At 35.0% G+C, this 19,003-nt stretch overlaps 1 protein-coding gene across 1 annotated transcript in view; it reads right to left on the bottom strand.

Moving 5' to 3' along the window:
• Positions 1-13,837, bottom strand: part of LOC136810357 (dauer larva development regulatory growth factor daf-7-like) — a 31,576-nt gene extending 17,739 nt beyond the window's left edge. The window contains exons 1-2 of the mRNA XM_067066910.1: positions 13,738-13,837; positions 805-882 (exon numbers count right to left, since the gene is read on the bottom strand). The gene's annotated coding sequence lies outside the window, so the exon portion shown is untranslated. The remainder of the gene's footprint in view (positions 1-804; positions 883-13,737) is intronic.
• Positions 13,838-19,003: the final 5,166 nt, after the last annotated feature.

Below are 19,003 nucleotides of genomic sequence, written 5' to 3'. Positions count from 1 at the left end.
TGTTCCCGACTCTTCCGCCGCTATTTTCCCGTAAAACGCCGTGATGGCTGTAAAATCTGCGTATATATTTTTTCCCCGCGTTGACTATCCCTCTAAGGGACGATAGCAACGTCTAGTGTTAAGTCTCAATAAGAATATCCATAATCCATTGAAGAGAATGCCCATAATGCACTGAAAACCAATATTGATAGTTTCCAGTGCTGCTCTATAATAGTGTATGAGTTTTACACAGACAATAGATTAGATGAGAGACAGAACAATATTTTTGTGATTAAGTTTAGAAACGACGACAAGAATAAAGGGTCTAAAAATGGAGATTTCGATAGGATTATTGTTTTATTATTGATAAGATAAGATTAAGGTTGAGCGATAAGCGGCCTAAACTCCGCCCCTTTTATATCCTCTGCTGTATGAAATGATGAAGTGTTACCTAAATGCTGGATTGAAAGTAAAATCATCCACAAGATTTCGAAAAATGTGCCTCGTGAGAACAAAGAAAAAGCTAGATTCAATCCGTCATTATAAACACGGCGTAAATCTTAACGCTTTATTTTTTCTTGCATGAGAAAGATTGAAGATTCATCTCCAGCTTTTGGTTGAAACTCCATGACCCTCTACTGCAACGATGTGTAGCCCATGATTGTATTCCCAGCTGATTTAGATAAAATATTAATGATCAACTATAAAGGCCTTTCGCTTAAGTGGTAGAAATCTCAAGACAAGGCAAGTATTGTCTACGAGACCAGCTTTTAAATTTAGGTGTAAATAGCAAGAAATATCAACTAAATATTACAAATATCTTACCTTTTCAGAAGTTCAAGTGCCAGTCTTGTTTTTGAGAATGAGTGGCCTTTGAAGTCCATTTTGTGTTGACAAATGATTCTGAAAGAGTAGACAAAAATGTATCGTTACCCCGTGTCGCAGGCCCGGTGGGACGCTCCCTGGCCAAAATTTCTTCCCTGGTGGGGAATAATGTGTGCAGCATTATTTCTGGTAAAGATGACGGGTGACTCACGAGTATAACAGAGCGTGATTACTCATGGCCACACCTGACTCTCTAGGCTGTCTTCATCTTGCCGTTCTTTTAATTGTTTCTATCTTCGTTTATTGTCTTTTATCTATCTGTGCCTACTTTTGGAGTGATGGTTAAGTTTTTGTAGAAAGTTATTACTTGCTACTTGTTCCAAATTTTTCATACTTTATTTAGATATAACTCAAGACTAGTAAACTAGTCGTTGAAAACAGACTCATATACAAAAAATTCAAGCTCCAAAAAAAAAAAAGAATCGAAGAGGTGAGGTTGCGTGTCTTTTCTGAATTTCAACGACTAGAAGCTTCTTCCTTCAAAAAACGTTGTTTAATTTTACAACCTTTTTTAGGTTTTTGAGAATCCATCCAACTTTTTTGACACGAGAAAATTTGTTCGAGTTAAGAAGACATTCGAGTTATAGAGGTTCGAGTTATGAAGACTCCACATTGTATATTGATTTTGGTGTGTTAGAGTTTGTTTCAACGGATCCCAGCGGACACGCAACGTTGCTTCAACGTTCATCTAACGTTAAATGGACGTTGTGAACATCAGATGAACGTTGAATCAACGTTGTGTGCCAACTGGAATGATTCATAACTCAGAAGCAGTAAAAATGGTTCGACATGCGCCGCCCGCAAGGAAAAAGCACCGCAATGGCTATGATCATTGTTTCCTGTTCTATGACAAGGTTAAAAATCCAGACCGGAAATTAATTGTAAAGGTATCAAAAAGCTATTTTGGAAAACCAAAAAGGTGAAAAGGTGGCTAATAAGATCTCTTTTAGTGCGATAAAAATAAAGGAGCTTATGCAACTCTGATGAGCTAGCTAATCAATACATATTAATGATGTTTGCGAAATTCTGCATTTTGATTGGTTATTCTGATGAAATACTGCTGTTTGATTGGCTAGTTAATCACTCTTAATGCGTGACATGTGACTGGAATCGAAAAACAAACAAAGTGTCATTCTTCAACCTGTCAAAAAAGAGCGGAAATGTTATCATGTCTTTAAATACAGCCGTTAGAACAAATTATTCATTGTAATTAGCTTTCACGCTAATGAAAGGGTATTTTATTTGGCAAAAAATTACACAAATTGACCGATCCTTGCGTTTCCTAGTAGTTTAGATCTGTAAAGTCCATTTCACAAATTATGACGCCTAAAAAGCGTATATATACCTTCACCCGGTTCAGCACGTGCCATGTGAGGGGAATTGGGTACCATTACTCTGGTACTAAGAGTGTGGGTAGATTAGACAGACATTGTGACGTGCCGTGGCACTTATAAGGTTCGGCCTCGCGCGAGAATCGCTCTCCAAGTGTCGTTCGAGTGTCATGGTATTCGTTGACTATGCATTCGGAGGGCTCATATCTATATCTATAAGTCCACTCCACAAAAATTATGCATACCGGTGCACCAAAAAAAAGTATACAACTTTGTCGAAATATTGTGAGCTTCAGGATTTAAATTTTTTGTTCATTCTTTTTTTATTGTATAGAGGATGCTTTAACTTGAATTTTGATTTCGAAAGTTATTTCAAAAAAACTGACTTTTTTTAAATGTCGAAATTTCAAAAAATCATCAAAAACAGCGAGCACACTTTTCTTTTAACACTTACTTTCTTTACACATAAAAATACCAAAGAAATGCAACTGTGCTCATCAAAACTCGTTGCGGAATTTAAGAATATGGTAAAACAAGCTATTCTCACGTGGGATAATATTTTTGAAAGCTCACAATATCTCGACAAACCTGTATACTTTTTTTTGGTGCACCCGGTAGATTTTTCTTTTCAAAATCTAGCGCTTTCAATGTTTCTTTTAGCCGAAACAATTACCTTAGGTGGATTATAATAAGCAACAAAGTCCAAATATAAGCATCTTTCTGATCTTTTTGTAAAAATTCAAGGAAGAAACAAGATGTTGTGTAAACAGAATATTTCGACGTATTAATCACATCATTATCAACTGAATGTTATAAAATTAAATTTCATCAAATTGTCTGGTTTTGCTGGTTTTAGGTGGATTAATTTTTGGCGGGGATCAAATTTGGCGGATTTGGTGAAATCGGTCATTTGTCAATTTAAACCCCCGCTAAATTCAACAAAATAATAACTGATGACGGAAACATTATTGCAGATATGATTGTTGTATGTCAAAAAGATTTCACTAAAAACGAAACCCGCCTACGAAAGTTCGCTACTTGGAAAGACATTCATCACTTTTGTGTCAAGTGATGCTTGTTACATACAAGTTTCCTTTTTTTAAAAGAACATCCAAAAGCCTTTGGATGTTCTTAACTTTTTTATTTTCAATCTTAACATGTTCTTATTTTCGCCATTTTTTAGTATTTTTGTCCATTTTCTAAAGAAATCGGGTGTTTTAAAGTCCGCGAAGCCTTAAAATGTTCTTAACTTGTTCTTAGTTAACATTTTGGCCATCGTTCATCGGCCTTATGTTCTTATATAGTTTGTTCTTATAAAAGAACGTGTAGTAGTTTGAGTGAAGGTTAACCATGGTTGGACTTTGTAGTAACTTCATTTTTGACAATAGAGAGAGAGAGAGGGAGAAAAACAGTCCTTCTGATGAACGAAACAGGCCCTATGAAGGACAGCATTCACTACACCCTATGATAGGGAAATCACTGCACTTACCTGACTATGCCAATTCATGCTCGCAAAACTGATAATGTATATAGTAACTATACTCGAACGACTCGGGAGGACAGTGCATCTTCGCATGGTCGAACCTGACGAACCTGAAGTATAGCAACCCTACCACAAAGCCAGGCATATCTCCCCACACTCTTGTGTCAGAGCATGGTACCCAATTCCCCTCTCATGGTATGGGTTGACCCGGGAAAAGGTACATTCACTTACCAAGTGAATTACAGCACCGAGTGGGAATCGAACCCCGACCTCCTGCACAGAAGGCAAGACTGACAACCAGGCAATAACAACATATCTATCGCCAAAGTCTTACCCTTGGCGTTTTCCTTAAAAAATCACGAATAAGTTTTAATAAAAAGATGATATATAAATTTTAAAATTTTGTTCAGTGGTTCTCAAGTGATAAGCTTTTGAAGTCAAAATTTGCTTTTGAAAAAGTCAAAAATTGGGTATCAAATTAACGAAATTGTATGCAGAATCTTTTCACTATTTTAATGACTTTCACGACTTAATTAATGATATCAGCTGATTTTTATCAACTATCAACTAATAAAAAGTTATTGCGAACAAAAGGAAAACAGTAATCATTAGTGAAAAATGTTAAAAAAGTGCCTGATTTGATACCTCCTTTTTGACGTGTTTTTGAACTTTTTCAAAACAAATTTTGACTTCAACAGCTTATAACTTGAGAACCACTGTACCAATTTTAAAAATCTATACGCCAAATTTTAAGTTATGCCTTTCCTGTTGACAATTAGAAAAGAATACAGTAAAAATTCAAATTCTTTTTGACACATTTAACCATTAAACCTTTATAATTTTTTTCTGGGTAGATATTCAACTCCCAAGATGATTAATAAGTTTTTGAGATAGGAATATTGAATATAAATTTCGCTTAAACTATGCGGATTTTACTTTATATACAAAGCTGCACGTTTTTTTGGGACACACTGTAGACGTATGTACAGTCAACATCCCTCACGGATATTATGCTGTAGTTATGTTACCATAGTGATTTAAAGTGCTTAAAAACGCAAAACCAATCTCTCGAATCGGTAGCGGTGGTCGGGCGGGGGAAGTGAAGCCACAACAAAATATAAATCAAACAAAACCGAAAATGATAAAACCGCTTTCAAATCTTCCCATCTGACCAATTAATACGTTTTTTTTTATAAGAACACTCAAAATTTTTGAAGCCTTCGGATGTTCTTAACTTTTTGGATTAAGCTTAAAAATGTTCTTAACATGTTCTTATTCGCCATTTTTTGAGTTTTTTTGTCTATTTTCCTATGAAATCGGGTGTTTTAGAGTACGCAAAGTCTTAACTAACATGTTCTTAATTTGTTCTTAAAAATTTGGCCATCGAAGCCTTACATAGTTTGTTATTTTATAAAAAAACGTGTAATACGATAATATCAAGAAAGTGGTTAAGTAGACCACTAATGCTTGTTGGAGCAAAAAGATATGATTAACCCCTTTTTAACTGCCGTGTCGGCAAATGCTGACACCGGTAAAGAAATCAAGAATGCTCTTGTCGGCGTATGCCGACAGCGGCATGGAAAGGGTTAAAGGTTTTTCAGGCTAATATCATGAGAAAGAATTGTCTTTGGCTTGGTTGCATTTGGCTAGTTCGACAGCCCCCCCCCCACCAGCGGAGTATTCACATAATTTTTTCTCGTGTTTCATAGAAAATCGGGAAGTTTTTCGGGAAAAATCGGAGAAACATTGAAATAGTGCTGACGAAAAAAGTTTGTTTGGACTGTTCGCAAAAATTAATTCCCATGTTCTCCTCTCATGTTGGTTTATATTACGAAGAAAGACTTTTTGTAGATTTAGTCAAAACAAAGACGAAAATTAAGTTTCTAACATTAAAGTAAATTGAAAGTGAAAAAATCTAATCGAATCTGATAAAAATTGGCAAAGAATTCAAATTTTCATAACATTTAACGTCCTACTTAAAGATTGCGAAACTTGATGTCGTGGAAACCGGTCCTTATTATTAAAATCTAAAAACAAACATTGCCTCCAGACGGATTAGTTGGGAAATGATTAAAGATAATTAAAAAGATATTGATCATTTTCTCAGGCTTTAATGACTGGACGAAAGAAGATATACCAATTTCAATAATGAATTACTTTTTTAAATTGAATTTTATAAGAAAAAAGATCACGTTTTTATCGGATTTATTTGTCGTTAACGACGCTATAAGGTCTGGAAAACCAAATTCTTAATTCTTTAGGCGACCTTTGAAGGTAAAATTTCCCTAACTGGGACTTTTAGAGTGATCCTTGGAGTTTTTGCTTAAAAACTACTAGATGTTAAACCTTTTAGCTCAGTTTCTACTGAATCTTATTGAATCTTAAAATAAATTATCTAATTATTCGAAAATAGCCCGCAAAATTGATTTGTAATGATAAAACTGTTTCAGTTTAAGGCCGTATTTTTGATTGCCCAACAATCAAAGTTGTTTGGCTAATAAGAAGAAATTAGATTTCTTAATCTTTCGAAATGAGTTCTGAAGGATGTGACGTGGCGTATGTCTGTATCAAAAATCTCCTACCGACCACCGTTCACTGTTCCTTTGGTGAATAAAGAAACCATCGTATGTTTGTCCTCCAAAAGTTACCAAGGATACACAATTTCGATTAGTGTTTAATTTTCATAGTTTTCTCTGACCAAGGATCATGCATCGAACAGGAAACATGTCATCGTTTACCAAAGTCGATGTTTTCGGATTTTTGCTGCTAACCATAATAAGTTATAGTTAACCCTCTCCGTGCCTCTCCGTGATCTCGACCTATTTGTCAGAGGTTTTTTTAAGTTTATTGAAGTTTATTATCGTTTATTGTTTTTCATAATTATACATTTTCAACTCAAAGTAAACACATATCACTTATATTTCTGATATTTTTCAGAAAATAAAGCTAAATGTGACGGTAAACTCTGTGGTCGCTCATAAACTCAGTGGTCGCTCATGTCGGAATATGTCGACATCTGGCAAATAGGTCGAACCTTCATTTTTCCCCGTGACAAATAGGTCAAACCCTTAAAAAAATACGAACGGCAGTTAAGGATTAAGGTAAATTATTTTTAGTTCTTTCTTCAGTACACACGGCGTAAACCCATTACTAGGCTACTAAATGTTCAATCGGTCATCATCTTGAAAAAGAATATCAATAAAAACACAGAAAGTTCACCCAATTAACCCCCAAACCACTCATTTCCGGTGCGTTACAAAGTTTCCTGTAAAAAAGCGGGTCAAATTGAAATAAAATTGTCATTTATGGTCAATTTTATGACTTCCTTTCAAAATTGTTAAATCTAATTCATTTCTGGTTTATTTTTTGTTTGTTTTTTGAACATTTAGCAGCTTGGAGAGGAACGTTTCAGGTCGTGTTCAGACCTGAAAGTTTAAGTTTAAGGTTTAAATAGTACTTTGTTGATATGGGAATTCAATTATAATCACTTTTCTTTTGTCATCATCGATTGGCGATCTCGAGGAATCTCCTTTCCTAACTTGAAATCATGTCATCTTCTCTCTTGAGACACTTTGAAACAAAAAAGATTTCAGGGAATCCCTCTGCAAAACGCTAATTCGTGTTCGTTGAAGCCATTACTGCTAGAGATGCTCCGAGCGTCTCTAAGTCATAAATTTCACGTTCTTTTTTCTTCATTTACAAAAGGAGCATGCTTTTCACTTGCGAATTCTGATTTCGTCTATTCAGAAAACTGTAACGAAATCGTAAAAACTTTTTTTTTAAACCAGAGGGTGATTCCTTTTTAAACTTTGGTTTAACTAATGAGAAGCGTGCCGTTAAATACAAAAGGAATATAAAAGAAACATGTAGACCTAATTGCTTTAAACCTTGGTCTGAACACGACCTCTGTGTACGTACATTAAGATTTTAGGCTAATTACATATTTGACAGAAAAATCCAAAAATAGAAAATTTTTATAAGAAACTTTAATAATTGGTCATTTGAAGTAATAAAAATGACGCGTTCTTTAGAAAAAGTAACAGAATTGTTTTATTACTGGTTAACGACAACCAAATTAAATAAGAGCTTGTAAAAACTCCATCTCGTCCCAAATTTTCGCCCAAGGGTTAGCAACAAAAAATGTGTGTTGACAGGGTTGCAAAACATTAAAATAGAGGGATTTGTCCGTTGTCCCTTCAAAGAAAATTTGGAAATAGAAGTATTAGAGAGAAATTTTAAATTTAGCTTCGGACCATCTTTACGCAAATGCAATCTCACAAAACATTTAGGTCTCAAGTAGTCAGTCACTCACGCCTATAGTACCAGTACCCTGAGTCAAAAAGATTATTATTTTCAGATCTAAAAATGCAGGCTCGTTTTCTACTGTTTTAGGAAATCAACAAGCTGTTGATAAAATTTTTACAATGATTTTATACGAGAACTTGAGTTTAAAGTATCAGATCAGTTGGCTCTCTCTAATTCGATCTTCGAGGGGTCCAAAAATTTTATTCCAATTAGAGAAAGATTCGAATTACAGAGAGTAATTTATACCACTTTCCAGCTGAGGGGACCAGTATTTTAGTTCGAATTACAGGAAGATTCAAATAATAGAAATTCGAATTAGAGAGAGAGTTGACTGTCTATTAAAAACATTATGATAGTCATAAGTTACATAAGACATTATTGTGAATTTGAGGTCGATACTTGGACAGTTATATTTTATTTGGCTTCATCGAAAGTTTGAGGTAGACCACTAACATATCATTTGATCCAGTTTCACGGATATTCAATCTAAATCTTCCCGGTAATCATGGATTTATTGTTTTATATCGAACACCAAATGATTGACCTTTTTATCGCTAACTACAATCATGGTCAAAATCTATTGAGAATTTAGCTTGTTTCCACGTTTTTCGAAATTTGGAGTTCGGGCGAGAAAGTACTCTGTACCGGAGTGTATCTCACGATTATCGTAGCGTAGTTCACTCTGTGCGCATTGTCTGTTTGATAAAAGTTTTTCCGTACGGAGACCTCTGCGATGAAGTATAATTTTGAAATAAAATGGCCGCCAAAGTACGACAATTGTAAACAAAGGGATGCGGTCCATTGAGGGTCACTTTTTAAGCATGTTTTGGCTGCTTTTTTAATGTTTTTGAGCCAAACTAAAAGCTGAAAAGTAACGAAGACATATTCAACATTGTATAACAGAAAATTATTTTCCAATTACCCTATTTTTCCATGTAGTCCACCAAAGAAAAATACAACATCGTCATCTTAATTACAAAAGCTATGCCAATAAAACAAACTATAGCCACTCTACTTAGATCGAATGCCGTAAAAGTAATACTGAATTTGAACATAAAAACATGCAGAGATACTCTGAGTATATTCTTTTGCAAAGAACTGAAGTTAAAACCACTTTAAAAACAGGATTCCAATCAAACAACATCTCTCTCATGTTCGCGAACTCAAGGATCCAAAATGTAAACAAAAACATTCAATTTGTGCAAAAAGTTATTTTGCAATAGAATGTCTTTATGAGGCCCCCCCAGCGGTTGGCGTGATGGCGTGATGGAAGGTTTTTCGTGGCGTGATGGCGTGAAATTTTGAAAAAAATGGCGTGATGGCGTGAAAATGAAGTGCCGGCGTGATCGTGAAATCGAGTTTTTTTAGGCGTGATGGCGTGAAATTTGCAGTTCAGCGTGATCGTGAAAATTATATTTATTGGTTGAATCGTATTTCTATGTCCATTTTAGCCAATTTAGAGGGTTTAAATTTCAAAATTTTCTTGGTCGGCCCCAACTATGGTGGGGCCTCCTATAAATTAGATTTCATTTTAAAACATAAAAGAAACGGTGCAAACAGTTCTATTCATCTGCCATTTATCCTTGTAACTTCCGATTGTTTTTAGCAGTTGCCTAGCTAGCAAAATAAAGTCGAATGCTATGACATCGCGCCGAATGGGGTTTCCTAATTTTGACGTTCGAATCATAAACGTCAAAAAGACGGGGGTAAAACGTTCGAAATCACGTCAGAAATGGCGCGCGGGTCATATTTAACGATTTAACCCACTGTAATATCACTTTTTTAGGTGTTTATAATCACTTTTAATTATGAAATGTATATATCGCAACAACAATTTGGTGCGATGAGAGGGTCTAAAATTGAAAATTTTCCCCGTCAGCGCAAACCATGGTTGCGCTTCCTCCGTAACTAACATTTCCCTCTCTTTCTTAGATGCTTATTCTTAGATGCATCCAAGACATCAGGTCCTTTATTTCAGGAAAATATACATTTGTAGCAAAGCCATAAACAGAAAAAAACAACAGGTTTATTATGAGGTGTAATTTTAAGCAGATTGATCAAAGGAATCCTGTGATGTTTAAACCATATTTTGGAAAAAAGAGAGTAAATGAGGCCGATTTTAGCCATACTAAATTGAAAATTTCTCCTGTCGGCACAAACCATGGTTGCGCCTCCTCGTTCCCCTTTTGAAAATTATTCACGCTAATTCACAATTAATACCCCCCTCAAGTTGCTTGTACTTTTAAAAGATTTCCATTATTTTTACATGAATTATTTTTCAAATTGAATTGAAATGGATCCTAAAATAGCACTTTGAACCCTTCAAAATTCAAAAATTTTCTCCGTTACCCAACGGGGCTTTGTTAATTTACTCAAACCGGTGCCCTTTGATGTGACCAGTTAGTTGTCCAACAATTTTTAATATGCATAAGTTAAGATTACGTCATTTTTCCTAACGAAAACACCCGAAAAAACTGGAATTTACCCCTGTGTATTACTAAAAATAGAGGTCAAATTTCTTCCAGATTTTTCGGGTGTTTCCGATAGGAAAAATTATATAATCTTGACTTACTTACGCGTATGAGAATGCCGATGAAAAACTGATTGACGACCAAACACACAGTTTATATAACAAAAATTATGAGCATGAAAACTAAATTTTCTAGGCGTAATGGCGTGAAATCGAAAAAAATCGGCGTGATCGTGAAAATCAAATTTTTCTGGCGTGATGGCGTGAAATCGAAAAAAAATTGGCGTGATGGCGTGAATTTTGGGTCCGCTGGGGGGGCCTCCTTTATTTAGAGCTCTCTTTTATTCCAATTATTAAGAAATAAAGAAGTCAGTTTTGTTATGAAAACACTTTTTTTCGACAAACTTCTATACTTTCTGACAACTCTGACGGCCATTTTATCTTATCGCCTCCGATTTCTCGCCAAACTCCAACAGCACTCCATCGTAGCGGTTGGTTTGAGAAATCTCAAACCAGAAAAGACAATGACGACAGACCCTCTACGGCAATGAATTTTGAAATTAGCCGTAGATATTGGGTTTGTGTACAGACAAGCGAGAAAGTCGATTTTGGGCTAATTGATAAATTTATTCGAGTATTTCAATTCGGGAGGGGTTTATAGACTTCCAGGCTATATTCTGATATCCTCAGATCCTAAGCTCCTAAGGCTTAAGTCTAGCGTTAAAAATCAGAGTTTACCCTTCCACCGTAACTTTAGAGCACTTCTAAATCGTTTGTGGTTATCAGATTTCGCAGAAATTTCCCTTTTCTCTCAAATATTACGACCATGATTGTAGTTGAATGGGTCCTTTAACCAAACGATGAGACTAGGCCTTTTCGAAATTCGAATAAAAGTAAACATGAAATCGTAGAAAAGTAAGTTTTTTTCAAAATTGACGAAGTGTGTTGTGGCTTTTTAAGAAATTCTAAATAATATTCCTGTCAATGTACTTTTTGTGAAATGCTTAAAATGATTGAGTTTAAAGCTTGTAGGGCTGAATGAAATCGTTAAACTTACACATGCTAAAAAAAGGAGGTTAGATTACCGCCGTAATCATGACGACTGATCGAATCCAGTGTTTCTTGCGTTTCTTGAAATTTTATATTCCAATCCTTTATTTGTGTGGAGACCACGCAAGTCATGAGCTTTGGATTGGAAATAAGTGGCTTCAGAAAGCAAAAGCCAATGTGATGGTTCTGTTTCTAACCAATAATAGAGGTTACCAAGTGTTTATCGTAAGGATGGTACACTTAGGTACCGAATAGTAGAGGGTCCGAATATTAGAGGGTCCGAATATTAGAGGGTCCGAATAAAAGGGGGTCCGAAATTTCTTAATTGCTGAGGGTGTTAAATTGTTGTACCTCTAAAATCCCCCTAAATATGGTAATTATGGTATAGACTAAAACAAGGTTATTTAGATGGTGTCCGATGATTTTTCTTCGAAATTCATAACCGGGGAGGGGATGTTTTTCATCATAACCTATTCCTTGTTGGGTTAAATTGACCCTGGAAATGAAATTCTCTGTTTCTCTGTATATAACTTTGACATTTACGTTCCAGACGAAAAGCCCTTGTAAGCAGTGAGATTAAAAGAGATTTTGGTTTTACAAATTTTACAACTTAATTCCAAATTCTATAAATCGTCCAAAAATAAACTCTTCTTAAAACTCCAAAAACACATGTAGAGTAATTTCTTAAGAGGCTTATATACGATTACATGGGTGCTTACGTTTTAATTCCCATAAATTATGACCACGCCTAGAGTCATCAACATTTGCCTTTTATATAGAAATCCAAATAAAGCGAGGATTGTCCATATTTTCCTACCACTCTGGTCAGTTCCCTTCTTATAAGACACTTACTACCTCTATAACTCGAATGTTCTTTTAACTCAAACGAAGTGATCCCGTTAGTCTTGCTTATAAACCCTAGTCGAAAGTCGAGAACCGAAAACTGAGAACCAAAAACCGAGTGATGGAGATTCTGCAGTACTCACGATGCTCGACCAGTTACAGAAAATTTGAGTCAAAGCGAGACAAAATGCTCTAGAATTCTCTCTTTGAACCAGCAAAACCACACATTCAAGTTTGAAGAGTTCTCTACTCTAAGCGATTCATTCAGAACTGCTAAGAAAGGTTTGGCCTCAATATACATATTAGCAGAATAGTCTTTTTTGTTTCCTGGTGTTATTAGAATAATTTCTTGACTTCAGTCTTTTCCCTGAGAGGGAGCTGCCTGGAAAAAAAACAAGAGCGGCTTCTAGGGAAAATAGGAGGCAATGGTTTGTTAGTGGCATCTTTTAGAGGTTCAATATGGCACATCACTGAATTCATAGTTCAAAGCCTAGTAATTGTATCTGTAGACCTGTAAGCCAAAAATCAAGGAACAATGGTCTTAGATGCGATTAAATTTGTTGTTCTTTTTACAGAGCTTTTCTGCGTTAAAAAAAGTTTTTTTGTTTATTGCGTCATCAAACGTCTGCCTGAAAAATATACAAAAATGTCGTCGGGCGCTTTCAAAAAATGATTTCTAAGGCTGATTATGATTTCAGTAATCATTTCTGTATTTGTCGCTTATTATCAACCGAAGCGTCAAAAGACTTTCAAAGGGTGTGTCTTTATTATGTTTTTTTTAACTAGGCAGTAAAAATGCGTGGGGTCAGCGGATTATGCGTTAGCGTGGGTTGGAGAGTTTTTGTGTATTTTAAATCCAAGTAAAACGGATGAAATCATGCATGACCAAACAAGGTCAAAATACACAACAAGGACTTTGCTTTATACTCGTCACAAAATTGAAAAGTGGACTGATCGAAAATATCGTTCGTAAGAGTAAAATGGCTGATACAGTATGCTTAAAATTTTGAGGAATTTTTCCAAATTCTTCCCTAAGAAATTGAACCATACAAGGCAGCTTATTTCCTTGTCTTGCTTTGCACACCAAACCTAAGTTGGGGGAAGTGTAAAGCCTTGGACCATGTTTGGATGTTACGGTTTCGTATCACAAGAAGGTTTCGGAGCAAGAAAACGGAGCAGGTCCGTTCCGATAAAAATAGTGGAGTGAAACCGTTTCAATCTATTTTGCTTTGTGACGTCTTCTTTCTTGACATATCCAATTTTGACGTTCACACTTGTTTCGGAATCGTTTCGTTTCGGAACGATACGGAACCGTAACGTCTAAACATGGTCTTAGTAACACCCTTACAAACGTCTTTGATTTGAAATCTTGTACATAAAAATATACTTACCTCTCATAACGACCTCTGATCCTTTCCATTTAGTGTTGTTCAATAATGGTGAAAGTGCTCATCCCATTTCTTTCGCCATTTTTGTTTCCTCTTGCTCATCCTGAAATGAGAAAAGATAAATTGAAAGTATAAGTGCAAGGAGTTTCAATCTTTTAAAAGTTCCAGTCAGTTAAAGTGATTATTTCACCCTGACTTCGTTTTGTTGATATTCTTTGGGTTCAAGGAAATTTCAAATTTTTCGATTCGGCTCAAAAATTACAGTTTTTTGTAATTTGCTGCCACAGGCGAAAATCTTTGGTTTAAGAAAGCTAAAACAGCTTTAAAAAAAGTAACCCTTAAAAAGGTCAGCGTTTTAGAAAAGCTGCACGAGTTTATTTTTGCATTTCAGCTTGGAGGTATGCTTAGCATTATGCTTATTTTTTAACGAGTTTGAACCTAAGTATGCTTATAAACGTTATGCTTACAAAAAAAAGAGTATAGGTACTGTTCCATGTGATAAATGTACCTCTTTGGAATATCACTGTTGGTCAAAATTGAAGTTTCAAGACATAAGAGGGGAATTCAATCAAAAAATATTTAAACTGAGATAAATCTTAACTGTCAAACAGATACACTTTATAGTCTTACAATTCTGACACTTTTGTCGATTTCACCAAAAATTCATTGTTTTGTCAAGAGGGGTTGATGTGTCGTTCTTTGAAAGTGCATAACGTTTGTAATCGGGCTTTTAAAAACCTTGTGAGCAGCAGATAAATCTATCCCTCTAATACTTCAATAAAGAAAATTGATATCCGAAAAATTATACACGGCTAAGACGCCCTTCACTTTAGAAGGTTTTCCTTTAAGGCAATGAATAATTGGGCCATTCCATTTTATGTCCATACAGGGAGACGAACCTTTCCAGGGGGTGACTTGAGCGGAACTTCCAGGGGGTCTAAAAGAGTGGTTTTTCATTTTTCCGGGGGGTAAAAGACTGATTTTAGTCCGTCCACCGTCACTTTAAGGTATGAATAGAAATTTTCCAAGGGCACTTTTGCAAATTTTTCCATTTTCCAGACGGTATCCACACATTTCCAAGAAATCTTTTTTGACTTGAAAAGGTTGGACTGTTTTTTTTCAAATGTTTCAAGTTTGTCTAATATTGGCTACCCTCTTATTATTCTGCAACCCTCTCTCAGAGAAGACGGGATTTGAGTCTGGATTTCTATGTTTTTTCAGCGAATCTTCTCTGACTATAATTTATTTCCTATTCCTAGAAAGGCAGGTAGAAGAAGATAGTCGATTGGACCAACCCTATGGCACCGAATTTGTACGAGGCGAGCTTATGGACGTACTAGTGGATCAAAAAACTACACACATTTCAAATCAAAGCGCCTTTTATGCATAAATTACACGACTGCAACTCAAACCTAACATCTGAATACAGCCTACATGACAACATTATCCTTCCAGTTTCAATCAATGAAAAGCTATTAAATGCAAAGAGTTTTTAGGAATTAAGCGTTCAAAATTTGTCCTTCACCTTAAAAAATTGTATAAGTGATATCCCGACTCGAGACTTCCAAAAATTTTGTATTTTCAGATCGAATTAGCGAGGCCGGAGGTGTGAAGGTTCTATTACGGAAATCCACCAACCAAGGAAAATGGGTTTTGTACGAGTTGAGAAAATTTCATCATGCCTTTATATGCCTTGTATGCCTGTTGTGTACACGGTTTTTTATAAGAAAAAAATTTATAAGAACTTTAGCTTTAAAGACTCTAAAATACCTGATTTCTTTGGAAATTGCACAAAAATAATCACAAAATGGTGAAATTGAGAACATTTTAAAAACGTTTTTAGGCTTAAAAATCCAAAAAGATAAGTGCATCCGAAGTCTTCAAAAATTTTAGTAATTCTTATTATGTATTGAAAAAGTGTAGAGTTGGAAAGACGAATCATATTCGACAGTTTAATACATGATCTTTACTATTACTCAATTACAAAACCAAAAAGACGTGAGTTTTATGAAGTGTTTGAAATAAAACCCTCCTTTAAGAGGTGGAGATCTTGAAAGCGGTTATCTGGAGCACACAACGTTGTTTTTACATTCATCTAACGTTATATGAACGTTGTGGAAGAGAAATGGACGTTATTTTGACGTTCAAGCGATTTTAGAGTGTTTGAAACCAAATCTTCCAGTCATAGGTGGAGATCTTTAATCTCTAAAGACGCCAAAAACCTGATCAAACCAAATAAAAAACTCATTAACAAATCCAAATAGACCAAGTTTCACATTACAGTGGTTTAACTTGATACTCTATTGTGAGTGTTTATGATTGCAGCTGCAGATCAAGAGTCCTGACTCAATAATGGTGCAAAGTGGATCAACTTAAAATTCATCTTTCTTTGAAAGGATGATATAAATACACCCCTGTGTCACAGACCCACTGGGACCCCAGACCCACTGGAAAGTTTGGCAAAAATTTCATCTCGGTGGGAAGAAACCTGTAATTTTAGTCCCACTGGGAAATTGACTTTGATTTCATCTCCATTCGAAATTCCATGTTTAAAAATTGCACTCTAAAACCATCCCCACTGGATTTTTTAATCTTGGAGCAATAGAATTTCTATCCCAATGGGGATTTCAATAGGAATTTTTATCCCCACTCAGGAAAGAGTTCCACTGGGGCTGTGAGACAGAGATGTATAAATAACAGAAAGTTAATTGTTAAGTGGTCATAAATTTGTGATTTTGCAATCTTTTAGATTCTGATAGGGACAATCCAAAAGGTTGCGCAATATACAAGTTATTTAAAAAGGGGAATATTTTAGACTACTTTTCTAGAATTATGGGTAATCCGAGTGATGTACACTTATCTAGGGTCTGATGGCGATAAAAGAAGCTGAAGAACAGCATTTCCAGAATTGGGTATTGTGGTTATAGATAGATGTAATAAATCCAAATAAGATATACTTTTTTGTGGTGTATCTTTTTGTGGTTAAAAGAAATTGGTCGAAACGTGTTTTATCTGAAAAGCCTGTGGGTTGACTATAATATTACAAGAGGTTTTATTTGGAATGAAATGTGGACAAATCAAGGTCCAACAAAATATTTTAGCACAATCCTTTATTTCTAAATTTTGCTAAATCAAAGATTCCAATTTTACTTATTTTAAGTTGTGAATGTAAAATATATTTGAAAAATTGAATAAAAAGCTTTTCGGCTTACGCCATCATCAGTTATCATACAAGTAAAAAGAAAGTAACAAATTTATTGAAAAAATTGGAAAAAAAAAAAAAAAAAAAAAAAAAAAAAAAAAAAGTGAGTAATTAAAAACAATAAAAATTTAAGTGACGATAAAATATAGAACCCGCTAAACACCTACTCAACAACCCAGGTCACTCTTTTGTTTGGAAATCAATCTTCAACGCGTCAAAATTCTCAACACAAAGAAAAATCTTGGAGGCATTCTTTATTGCTACCAAAGGACCTAGTTTGAATAACCAAATAGAAACTCGTAGCCTTATGCTTTTCAGAAATGGAGTCACGTGAGACTTAATGATATTTATAGCTTTTTAATAATTCCCTATACTGTAATATATTTTATCGTCACTTAAATTTTTATTGCTTTTAATTACTCACTTTTTTTTTTTTTTTTTTTTTTTTTTCCCAATTTTTTCAATAAATTTGTTACTTTCTTTTTACTTGTATGATAACTGATGATGGCGTAAGCCGAAAAGCTTTTTATTCAATTTTTCAAATATATTTTACATTCACAACTTAACATGGCGAAAATTCACTTAACTTATTTTAAAGTTATGATTAAATTGATTTTCATAACGCTTTGTAACGCTTTCGTTGATGAAAGTTTTAAGCTGAAATTTCTTGAAAATTTCCTGACGTCAGCAATATTTGCATAGTGTAGAAAGCGTTTGGCATCTCCCCTGCTTTGGTACCTCTGATCCTTTGATAAGATATAAACAATAAATTCCTAGCCCATGAATAAAAAAATCTTTAAAACAATTTTCCTCCCAACTAGCGCTAACCTGGTAACAAATGACCATAGCATAAATTTCTTTCACGTAATCAATTAACCTCCGAAGAGGCTAAAACGTTAAACATCAAATGGTGATAAAAGCTGCAATTATCCACTAAATATTTGAGACAAAAGGGAGTTCCCAGTGTAATTTTGAACACCACAATTGATTTTTAAGCGCCCTAACTACAGTTGGAAAGTAGAGTTTTAACTCTGAGTTTTAACATAAGACTTAACATGAGACTTAAGACTTAGGACCTTAGGATCTCAGGTTTTAAAAGCTCAAATTTGCTCGAATGAGGCTTGGAATATTGCCTAGAAGCCACCAAACCCCTCTAAAATCGAAATATTCAATGGAAGTGCTAAAAAAGCAATTCTCGTCCGAACTTTAAATTCTGAAAAACGTTAAAATACACTAAAATCTCAATATATTTCGACCATGATTGTGGTTTTTTTTCTTCCACATTTGCATCTTCTTTTTTCCAAACTGGAAATGTTCCTTCAATAAATTAATATTTGATAAAATATTCTATCTTTTCAATGAGAGCAAAAACAAAACCAAATGCTATCAAACAATGCAGTTTTTTTGTCTCCGTTCCATTGAATCAAACGTCAAATTTTGCCTGAAACAACCAGCAACCAAACTGACAGTGTTTAAGTATTTAGAACTTTAAATGTTAATAATTTTTCTTGTGATTAAATATGGAACTTGCTGTACTATACTTTCTTGCTCAGAATTTCTTGCTCTATCTGATAACATTTACTTATGGCGTTCTAAAATTAGCAGATGCTCCCAAAAGGAAGGGTAGTCCCTGTGTCATAGAGTGATGTTTCTCTTTTAGTTTTATCCCAGTCAGGATTCATGGAAATCTCTGGCTGAGTACTACCACGCTAGACCCTCTCTGAAGGGTGTCTTTTGAGCTCATCAGCAACCCAAGGGGCCATCCATAAGTACGTAGCTGAGGAGAAGAGAGGGATTTAGCAAAAACTGTACGATATCATTTTTATTGTTCTCTGGGTACAAGGAAAAGTGGTTTTGAAATTTTTGCATACGTACTATATGGATGAACTGCATAAGCACACTGAGATATTCTCCCAGCGCTTCTCCAAAACCCATTTTCAACATTCTTTTTCATTATATGTTTTTTGAATCCAGAAAAGTGGTACGAGGATCTGAAAATTAGGCCAAAAGGGGTAGGAGAGCATCCATGGGGTGGTTTTGACCTGTACCAGAACTCCCTCTAGCGCA

This window comes from Clytia hemisphaerica, unplaced genomic scaffold (assembly GCF_902728285.1).
Source record: "Clytia hemisphaerica strain Z4C2 unplaced genomic scaffold, Clytia hemisphaerica genome assembly, whole genome shotgun sequence".
NCBI lineage: Eukaryota > Metazoa > Cnidaria > Hydrozoa > Leptothecata > Clytiidae > Clytia > Clytia hemisphaerica.
The sequence above is the reverse complement of the archived record's forward strand: the minus strand, read 5'-3'. Positions and strand labels throughout refer to the sequence as shown.